Here is a 10,696-nt window from a genome sequence, read left to right on the forward strand (position 1 = left end):
ATATGTGGGGGGACACAGATCTGGTAAGTTGCAGTTTACAGAAAGAGAAAGGCTCATTGCTAGTCTCCACAAAGGGCTCAGTAACTGAGTATCTTATCAAATGCTCTGTTAACACTGCAGTTTATAAATCCTTTAGAAACATACCCTACACGTTTGCTAGCAGCAGAATTATGCATTGCTGCATTGTTTGTAATATAAACAGATTATTGAATATCAGCATGCATCCCAACGTGGATTGGCAGAGTGCATTATAGTACGTCATCCATTCAGTGCAGTGTCCTGCAGGAAACGATGTCTTGATAGAGGATAATTTGCAAGATACTGTCAAATGAATAAAAGCAAGCTATAACAGCACCGTGCCTAGTGTTCTACTATTTGTGTTTTTAATTAGGGTGCCAAGGAGAAATGTATATTCATATTTGCTTGTATGCACATAAAGACACTCTGGAAGTTTGCTGTGGGAAACCAGATACATGGCTACCTGTGGAGGGCAGGGGCTCCTGGGCAAAGAGGGGGAGGCGGTGCGGGGCACAATGTAATGCAATTTTCAGGACCTTCAACCATGTACATGTATTACAACCTCTCTAGAAATCCAAGAAATTGAATGTTTTAAACCTCCAAGGATTAAAATGCATTTACTATTTCTACCGAGTACGTGTCAAGTTTGTTTCACCATGGAGCTATGCCTTCTCTAAAATGTCTACTCAAGCCTTCCATGGTGATTTTGACTATTTTCCCTTACTTTGGTAGCAAAGAAAACCAGGGGAAGCAACGGCTGTGTAGTTCATCAGCCCCTGCAGTGGCTCCCCTGCGTTTTTCTTTCAAATACTTTATACACTGTGTTTTTTGGTGCTATTTTCATAAGTTTTATTTGCAAGAAAGAGGATAGAGGAGAAATAAAGCTGTATTAGGGTTTTGCTAGAGTTGCCAGAACAAGATAGTGCAGACTGGGAGGCTTAATTTTCTCACAGCTCTGGAGGCTTTGAGTTCAAGATCAAGGTGTCTACAGGTTCAGTTTCTTCTGAGGCCTCTCTCCCTTGCTCGCAGGTGGCTGCATTCTTGCTGCATCCTCAGATGGACATAACTCTATGAGCTGAGTGTGCATGGCTGTGTCCTAATCTTCTCATAGGGGCATAGCTCTGGATTAGGGCTCACCAATATGACCCACTTTAACTTCATCATCTCTCCTAAGGCCCTATTCCCAAATACAGTCACATTCTGAGGTACAAGCGTCTGGACTTCAATATGTGAACTTATAGGGTTTCAGTTCAGACCTTAAGGGAAGCTGCTCCCCGTTGGTTGAAGCAGAAATCTCAGAGGAGAGAGGAGTCTTCCCACATGGCCTAGAACTTCTTGACACAGCCAAGTCATGACCCATAAGCCTGATACTGTGGTTTTGCATGTCTCTGTGACAGAGAGTGGAGGTCAGGGAATGAATAAGGAATTATGTCCTCAGTACATTGTCACTAAGTATTTCTGCCTTTTGGAGGCCAGGTGTTCACAAAAGTAAAGAAGTTATGTTTTGCTCAGCAAGTTCTTGGCCTTGGAAGTACACAACGCACTGAGGAATCAGCCTAAGTGTCTCCCATATCCTGAGCAGGCCACGGACACAGGAGCAGGAGACAGCCATTAGAGGCCACAGCCTTGCTGGGAAGCAGGTGCATCACCAGTTAAGCTCAATCAGATCTGTGTTCTAGGTGCTGAGCTTGAGGAAGGCGTCAGTCCTGGGACACTGTGGACACGATGCAGAAAAATTACCTTAAACTCTGAGTCATACTTAAATAGAAAAACTGTGAGATATTAATTCTTATTGCCTCCACTGAGCTATAAACTTGGTGAAGGTGGTTATGTTATACGTTTCACCTCTTAGTCTCCAGAAAATTCCACATGCTGGAATCCTGGAGACTCTCAATAAATATTTGTTACTTTAATGAGTGGTGTGTGAGAGAGCTACCTGATTTTTCTTGAGGACTCTTGTCCTATGATAATTTACAAAATCCAGAACACTTGCGAGATATGTTCTCCCTTAAGTATCTGATGGATACTGTGGACCCTCCACCTAGTAATGCACATGCACAGACACAAACACATTGCTGCAGTCGGCCTCAAGTGTTCTATTTCCCTCTTTTCAAGCTCATAGACCAACCCTTTAGCCTTCTATATATATGGGCTTTATACTCGTTTTGTGTGTGTGGGTGTGTGCGTACATCAAGAAAGAAAAAGTTAATGGATTTGAAGGGAGAGAACACATCATGTAACTCCTGCCCTCTCTCAAGCCAACCCGACAGCAGATAAACTTAGGACATAGGCATTCTCCACGAGGACCATCTCTTTTCCCCAGGCCTTTATTTTTCTTTATTTTTAACATCTTTATTGGAGTATAATTGCTTTACACTGGTGTGTTAATTTCTGCTTTATAACAAAGTGAATCAGCTCTATAGCCTGGTCCTTATTGATTAGCACCATTCTCATTGGAGGAAGAATGGAACTCGGGAGGGGGACCAAGTCCCTCTGACTTCCCTGGCTCAGGGTGCAGAGGGTGGGAGGGGTGCCCCAGCCCCTGCCCCTGCCCCTGCCTCTGTTTACTCCCTGAAAAGTAGGGGCCACAGCCTCAGCTGCAGAAGCAGAAGAGCCACTCCTCTTCTCTTTGCTTAGTGTTCTCATGCAATATCTCTTCCAATATTTTCACTTTCAGCATATGAATGTCCTTACTTCTGAGTGAGTCTCTTGTAGACAACATATAGTTGGACCCTTTATGTCTATCTTGTCCATCTTTGTTTTTTTAATGTTATTAAATATTCACCTATATTTTAGTATGAAACTTATAATTTTATTTCTTTATATTTAAATATTTAAGACATACATAATTTATCTTAGTATCCAAATTGGTTTAAAAACAGCCAGCCCTGACTCTGTATATTAAATAATTCAACCATTTTACACTTACTTAAAACGACATCCCTATCACATATTAAATTTTTGTTTTTCCTTTTCCTCCTATGTCATAAGAATGTCCAGAGGAACTGAATTTAGTTGACTTCTTTAACTGTATAGAATACCTAGTCATATTATATGAGAAGGCCATAGCAGGGGAGAAATATAATTATAATTCTACACACTAGTATGTATTCTAGACTAGTCTCTTTCACTGACCATCAGACTATTTCTACTTGGCTTTGTATTTCCAGTGAAGTTACACTTTCATATCCGCATAGATACCATGGTTTAAAATGCCCTGTACATCCTCAATATACCTGTAAATTCATTTATTGACATCATTCGGTGCCTACTGTGTACCATGCACCAAGCTAAGGAGTGAACCAGACAAATACAACTCTTCCCACAATGTGGCATGAATATTATCTGGTAGAAGACAATCCTTAAATATTCACACCAATCATCCATCACAGCTGTGTTTGGTGCTACAAAGTCTACCCTTTGCAGCTGAGAAGTCTCGTTTCCAGATCTGTTCACTTCTGCATACTTTGAGTGCACAGCCAATCTCCAATTCCCAATGAAAAATACCAGAAGGAACTTGGAGAATTATCTTCAGCGTATTTACAAGATGTTATAAGCTAATGAGAGGAGTAGGAAAAAATAATTAAAACAAACCCCTAAAATATTAGGTAACCAAGTCTCATCAGCTCAATGCACTTGGAGACAGTCCTTTAAATTCTCAGGTCTATATCCTGAGCAAAGCCAGGCCCATGGCAGATGAGGTCCCAAACAAGTTAAATAAGATCAAGAATGTGGCAGAAAGGCAACTCCAATGCAGGATCATTTTGCCTTTTGAAAGGGAAAACCTGTTACTACCTCTTTATGTACTGTGCCCTATTTTCCTGGGGTGTCCCTATTCTCTACAATTAATAGGTTTCAAAACTGTGGGCAACTGGAAGGAATAATTTTAATAGCTGAAACAAACAAAAAATTCCTTTATGAGAAAAAGAAAAAAGAAAACCAAAAAAACCACAGAATTTTCCAACCAGCAAATTTTACATGCATTGAGAGGCTACAGAGTCACTGACAGTGATTAAACCACAGAGCACCAGTTTTCCAGCTCAAACTGGAAAGGATTTGTTTTTAAAAAGTAGATATATCTGAGGGCATCTAAATATAAGTAATTCTTTTCTTTGTAAAAAATTTCTCCCTCGGGGTGGGATAGGGAGGGTGGAAGGGAGACGCAAGAGGGAGGGGACATGGGCACACATGTATACATATAGCTGATTCACTCTGTTACAGACCAGAAACCAACACAACATTGTGAAGAAACTATACTCCAATAAAAGTGTTTTAAAAAAAAAAGTTCTCCCTCAATGAACCCATTTTGATGGTAACAAATAAATATGACTTTATAATAACCTAAAAAAAAAGCCAACCTAAGTTTTTGTTTGTTTTGTCAGTATGCGGGCCTCTCACTGCTGTGGCCTCTCCCGTTGCGGAGCACAGGCTCCGGATGCGCAGGCTCAGCGGCCATGGCTCACGGGCCCAGCCGCTCCATGCATATGGGATCCTCCTGGACCGGGGCATGAACCCGTGTTCCCTGCATTGGCAGGCGGACTCTCAACCACTGCACCACCAGGGAAGCCCCAAGAGGCCAATTTAAAACAAAAACAAACGGGTAACTTGTATTTTTACTTTAAAATAAGTTTGAGATTTCTGAAGTCTATGTTGATGAAAGAGGATGCCAACAAATTCACTCATCACCATACATAAAGTTAAGCTTTCTAAACTAAATCTCTTTAGCATGAGATCAAAAACAGTCTGCTCTTAGAAGATTCCCCAAATGCTATCTCTTCCAACTCTTTAAAAGCTAGCTTCTGTTTCTCCAAGAAGCAAAATACATTCATTTTTGCAAACAAACACTATAGGTATCTGAAATGCAAAATAATCAGCAAGCCACATTCTTTTCCACAGAATTAGCGGGAACTATCACCTGTTTCTCAGATTGTTTATGTCCCTGTTTTCTTTTTTTCACTGGCAGGACGGTCCAGAACCTCTATTTTGCCTTTTCCATCTTCTGAATGAGGAAGCTTAATTGTATCGATGGTGACTTCACCTTCAAAAGAGGTGCTATCATCTTCATCCTCAAATTCTGAACTGTCCTCTGAACTGTCTTGTGAATTCTCTTGTGAACTGTCATCTTCTTTTGAATCAGACTGATTCATCTCAAACAAGGTCATATCCATTTGCATAACTTTTCCGAGAGTGTCAATATTTTCAATATTGAAATGACCAGGTGGTGCAGCTGCCATTTCTTTCCTTAGCTTTTCTTTTGCCTGAGCCATCTGTGGGAGAAAGCTCTGTACTTGGTCCAATAGGGGACTCCTCTCTATCCTGTTTGAAGAGTGGAATTCTTTCTGGAATTACGCTTGGAGTTGATGAGCATCCTGTCCCATATACCTCCGCGGCCGCCCCTGCCCTCCATCAGCAGCTCTCTGGACACCAAGACCCTGGAGCTGTCCCGGGAAAACGACGAACAGCTCGCATCGGGCTGGGATTCGCCGCGGGCCTCCCTGCTGCTCGCCCGTCTTCAGAGCAGCCCCTCCAGGCCCAGATGCCGGAAAAAGGCTGGGGACATCTTTGTTTTTTAACTGATGAGTTTAAACCATATATATATATATATATATATATATATATATATATATATATATATATATATATATATATATATATTACTGATATGAAATGACATTTACTTGCCAATTTGTTTTCTGTAATGTCATATAGCTTTTCTGTCCCACATTTTCTCACATACTGACGTCCTTTGTTCTTACTTTTTGTACTCATTTTCAAAATTAATTTCTTTGGCTGTGCCAGGTCTTAGTTGTGGCATGGGGGACCTTTGATCCTCTTTGCAGCATGCGAACTCTTAGTTGTGGCATGTGGGATCTAGTTCCCTGACCAGGGATTGAGCCCAGGCCCTCTGCACTGAGAGCGTGGAGTCTTCACCACTGGACCACCAGGGAAGTCCACTGACTTGACTTACTTTTAATTTCCTTCTGTGTATATTCTATAGATAATCAATTTGTGGATACCATGGAGGTTACATATAAAATCCTATCAAGCTAGTTTAACTGATATCAACATAATTTTAATCATACGCAAAACCTCTATTACATCTATTACATTACACATTAATTACATGTTATTAATGTCACAAGTCACATATGTATACATTGTTTTCTGTTAATGTAGATGTACGAATTAGTTATTTGGGGATGCTATAACAAAATGCCACAGCTTGGGTAGCTTATAAACAGAAGTTTATTTCTCATGGTTCTGGAGGCTGAAGTGTGAGATCAAGGTGGTTAAGTAAAGGTATTTTTCTGAGTCATAGACTTTTCATTATATCATCACCTGGAGGAAGGGGCTAGAGAGTTCTCTGAGGTCTCTTTTAAAAGCACACAAGAGACTTCCTTGGTAGGCCAGTGGTTAAGAATCCATCTTCCAATGCAGGGGACATGAGTTCGATCTTTGGTCAAAGAACTAAGATCACACATGCCAAAGGGCAACTAAGCCCATGCACCACAACTATTGAGCCTGTATGCTGGCTCTACAGCCTGTCTGCCACAACTAGAGAGCCTGTGTGCTGCACCTACCAAACCCCCATATCACAGCTAGATATGAAGCCTGTGCATCACAACAAAAATCCCACGTGCTGCAACTAAGAGTGAATGTAGCCTAATAAGTAAATACATACATATTTTAAAATAAATAAAAGCACACACATTATATTCATGGTGGCTCTGTCCTCATAACCTAAGCACCCCCCAAAGACCCTACATCCTAATACCAACACATTTGGAGGTTGTATTTTTAACATATGAATTTTGGGGGAAACAATCACGCAATGGCAATAAATTTATAATTATTTTAATATTTTGGTTTAAAAAAATATCCTAGAATAATAAAAAGTATAGCCAAAAGTCAAAATTATAGTGTTTTCTCTATTTGTCCATTTATTTTCCTTTATCAGAGACATATATATTTTCATATGGCCTCAAGTTACTGGTGTCCTTTCATTTGAACTTGAAGTACTCCCTTTAGCATTTCTTGAAGGATAGGTATTATGGTACTGAACTCCTTCAGCTTTTGTCTGAGACCGTCTCGCATTTTCCTCATTTTTGAAGAATAATATTGTAAGATATAGAATTGTTGGTAGGTAGTTCCCGCCATGCTTTAAGCATATCATTTCACTCTCTTCTGGCCTGCAAAATTTCTGATGAGAAAGCAACTGATAATCTTACTGACAATCACAATTAAGTGGATCATAATAATTGTCACATATAACTTTGTTTATATATATTTCTTAATGCTAATCTATTTACAAAAGTACTTACTGTTTCAAAGTTTTGTATTTATCATTCTAAGATTACTTAACAAATCTATATTTTTATTCTACTTATTTATAAAATAAGAGGTTTTTAGCCAAAATTATGAATTCATAGCTGAAATGTGTGGTAAAACATTCTTGATAAGAGTTTTTCCATGTCTGAGAATTTTGATATGAACTCCGGCTTTTCAGGTTGATTTTAGCATTGATAGATCCAGTGTGAGGATTCAATGGTGACTAAGGAATTAAAAATCCCTCAGGGCTCTCCTTCATTCATTACAGTAAAAGCGTTTTCTATGCTGTGAAAACTCATGTGTATGTAAGTCTATTGAATGATATTCTCCAGTTAAAATGATCTCCATGTCAGTTACATACACATAGTATGTAAATCTTCTGCATGGACATCCCCCCTTTGTAGCATTTCTACTAGCTATCATCAAAATTCAGTCTAATTTAGTCCATAAAATGAACACTTTATGCTGGTCTGGTGTTTACACTGCACTGTAACTGAGTTCTATGAGCCTGCTGAATTCCTAACTTACCTCATTCCCAGGTTTCACATGTGGATGACCAGGGTTCACACCTGAAGAAATTTACTATTTTCTTACAGCTACATTGTTCCACCAGGAAAATAACTTGCCTGGATATCATTTCTTGCTTTTAATGGTCACAGTTTTTGCTTGAAATAAGACAAAAATAATAATTAAATTAAATAAATAAATAAGAAACGACACATGTGACATTTGGGGATTAAATTGTTGAAAAGTACATTACAGGGGAAAGAACATGAATTTGAGGAATACACCAGTGAATAGAAACATGGTTTAGAAAAATGTTAATAAGATGTTCAGTGTTTAGGTAAAAGAAAAATAAAATAAATTCAGACGCTACAGGGAATATGAGAGGAAAAATTATTAAAGAGACCGTGGCAAAGACAAAAGCATGAAATTTTAACTCCCACGTGGACAGGAATTTTGCTTCTCTGAGGTGAAAAGTACAGGGGCAAATGTGAAGAGAAATTGATGTGTGATGCATAATGACAGAATCTGGATAATCTGACTCAATGGCTTCACATACATTTCTAAAAATATCCTTTAGTCGAGCCAACCTCCAGTTGACATTCCAAGTGTCCTGCTCCCTCCCCACACAGAGCACATGTGTCTGGAGCTGACTTGGACCCCAGCCTGGGGAAACCCTCCTCTTCCCTCCACACCTACTCTTCTTGCTCCCACTGGGAAATTACATCTGCTTTGCAGAGCTGATGCCCTGATACATGTGGGAAATGCTAGATGGATTTAAAGTTCTGTGCTGAGAACAGTGCATGCAATGCAAGCGCAGGACAACATGCCAAGGCTCAAGTGTGCGGGCATCAATGGCAGCCCAAGTTCGAGCACACTGAATGGGGGAAACACTGAAGGTGTTCACCCGACACTTCACTCAGAGACAGTAAAATCTCTGGTTGCTGCTCTTCTTGTCCAAGAGGAAAGACAGTCTGCAAGCTGCCTAGACGTCTCAGCCAGGAAGGAAGCAACGTTTTCATAATGTGGTTAACACTGTTTTCTAACACAATCCAATAAACGAAGGACCCATGAGATTATTACTTGGAGTTCAGGTAGAAAGGGGGATACAAGCTGTTATGTGTTTTTTGCTGTGTTCAAACCTCATAGTAGTCCCCCGAGCAGAAGAATTACTTAGCAACATAAAGTCACTTGTCTGTTAGATAAAATAGCCCTCATCTGTGTCCAGTATTATTCTGCGTGCTGGTGGCAGACTAGTAATGTATACGTGAGATTGTGGTAATGGAGATTTTATCTCCATGCAGGGACAAATGTGCTGTGATAAGTAAAGGAACACATTCGTTCCAGGTTGCTCTAAGTGCTACAGAAGCATGAGTCAGGGACAAGAGTGCAGCAGCATATGTGGAAGCTGCAGAGCCTATTTCAATAAGACATGCATAAGGAAGTAAATAAATATTGAGAGACGCACTCAGAAGATGAGACAACGGGCGTCCTCCAGCATCACATCTGTGTACATCTTTCTCTGCAATATGTCCAGCAGTTCCTACTCTTTATGAGTGAGTTCTACAAACACGTTCTCAAAGGTCACTGATCTCTAAAGCCCCGTCAATGGCTTCTCTGGGCTGATATGGCATGTGCCTTTCATACATATTCAGAAATATATATACTGTGAAGAAATGTTACTAAAGGAAGCATATGAGGTGTTGTGTAAAATAACCTATCAATTTCCCAAGAAAGTGGTAATTCAACTTCCAGATAGGTTATTATAAAAATTTTACATGTAAATTCATAAGTAATATTCTCCTCCCAATTCCAAGTAAGTCTGTAGGTGCATCAAAAGGCAATCAATAGCCCTGATCTGCCACTTTGTCAATTGTCAGGCAGTGGGGGTAGAGATAGAGCTGAAGCTCCATGTACATTTTACGTGTTTTTTTCACGTATTGAAGGTGTATCTGGAGTCCTGCTTTTCTTTCCCGGGTTAGAGCCGCAGACACCAGTCATCAGAACTCATGAGCTTTGCTGGCTCCATGTGTCAGGAAAGCCCAGGATCTTCTTTGCTCTTCTACATAGTTCTCTCCTCTGGGCTTGGAATATGAGACTTAAGTCAGCCCACGCCCTCCCACGGATTTCTGTTACCTGCTGCTATTTAGTTTTGCTCTATTTATACCTTCACTATGCAAACCTACAACTTTGGCTGCTAACCTAGGACTCTGACTCCAAAATACCCCAGGAAACTTGTCATTCAATTAGGAAAGTCTATAATCCCTCAGTCCTTAAGTTTATTAGTATTATGATTGGTAGTAGTACAATTAATATCTTTATGATTGTAATCACTATTGATATTATTATTTATCACTGTTGCTGTTATTGCATTTCTTATTAAGTTTCTCTGCTCATGAATGTATCCAATTTACTGAAGAGTATTGTGGAGGGTTTTCAACAGATTTACATACACATGGTGCTTCCTGGTTCCTGCTGTACTTATGGGTACTTGTGGGTCAGAGAGCCTCCTGAGATACTCAGACTTACCCAGTGGAGGAAGAGACAGCTGTTACTGGTAAGTGAACCCCAGGGAGGACACTCTTGACTTTCTTGAGCCTCTAGAACAATGTTTAAGTCCTCTTAAGTGACCAGAAGGTGGTGCCAGTGCAAGAGCCCTGGAAGACACCCTTGTCCTGCCAGACTCAGCACAGGATTTTCCACCTCAACTCTGTGCCAGGAACTAATATCATGTCTCCTGGGAAGGCTGGAGAAGGTGTCGCTCCTGGAGTCCAGTCCTCCGAATTAGAAAAGTCAGCCCAGGAGCTGACATTGTGACAAGTGAGAAGTAAGGAGAGTATCCTTG

At 40.2% G+C, this 10,696-nt stretch overlaps 1 pseudogene across 1 annotated transcript; it reads right to left on the reverse strand.

Moving 5' to 3' along the window:
• Positions 1 to 4,949: 4,949 nt before the first annotated feature.
• LOC309978933 (NOP protein chaperone 1-like) lies at positions 4,950 to 5,787 on the reverse strand (annotated as a pseudogene). The gene is made up of 2 exons: positions 5,756 to 5,787; positions 4,950 to 5,528 (listed from the first exon to the last, which is right to left on the reverse strand). The product of its transcript is annotated as an NOP protein chaperone 1-like (transcript).
• Positions 5,788 to 10,696: the final 4,909 nt, after the last annotated feature.

The sequence above is a fragment of the Leucopleurus acutus genome (genome assembly GCF_964270905.1).
Source record: "Leucopleurus acutus genome assembly, contig: HAP1_SCAFFOLD_194, whole genome shotgun sequence".
Lineage (NCBI taxonomy): Eukaryota > Metazoa > Chordata > Mammalia > Artiodactyla > Delphinidae > Leucopleurus > Leucopleurus acutus.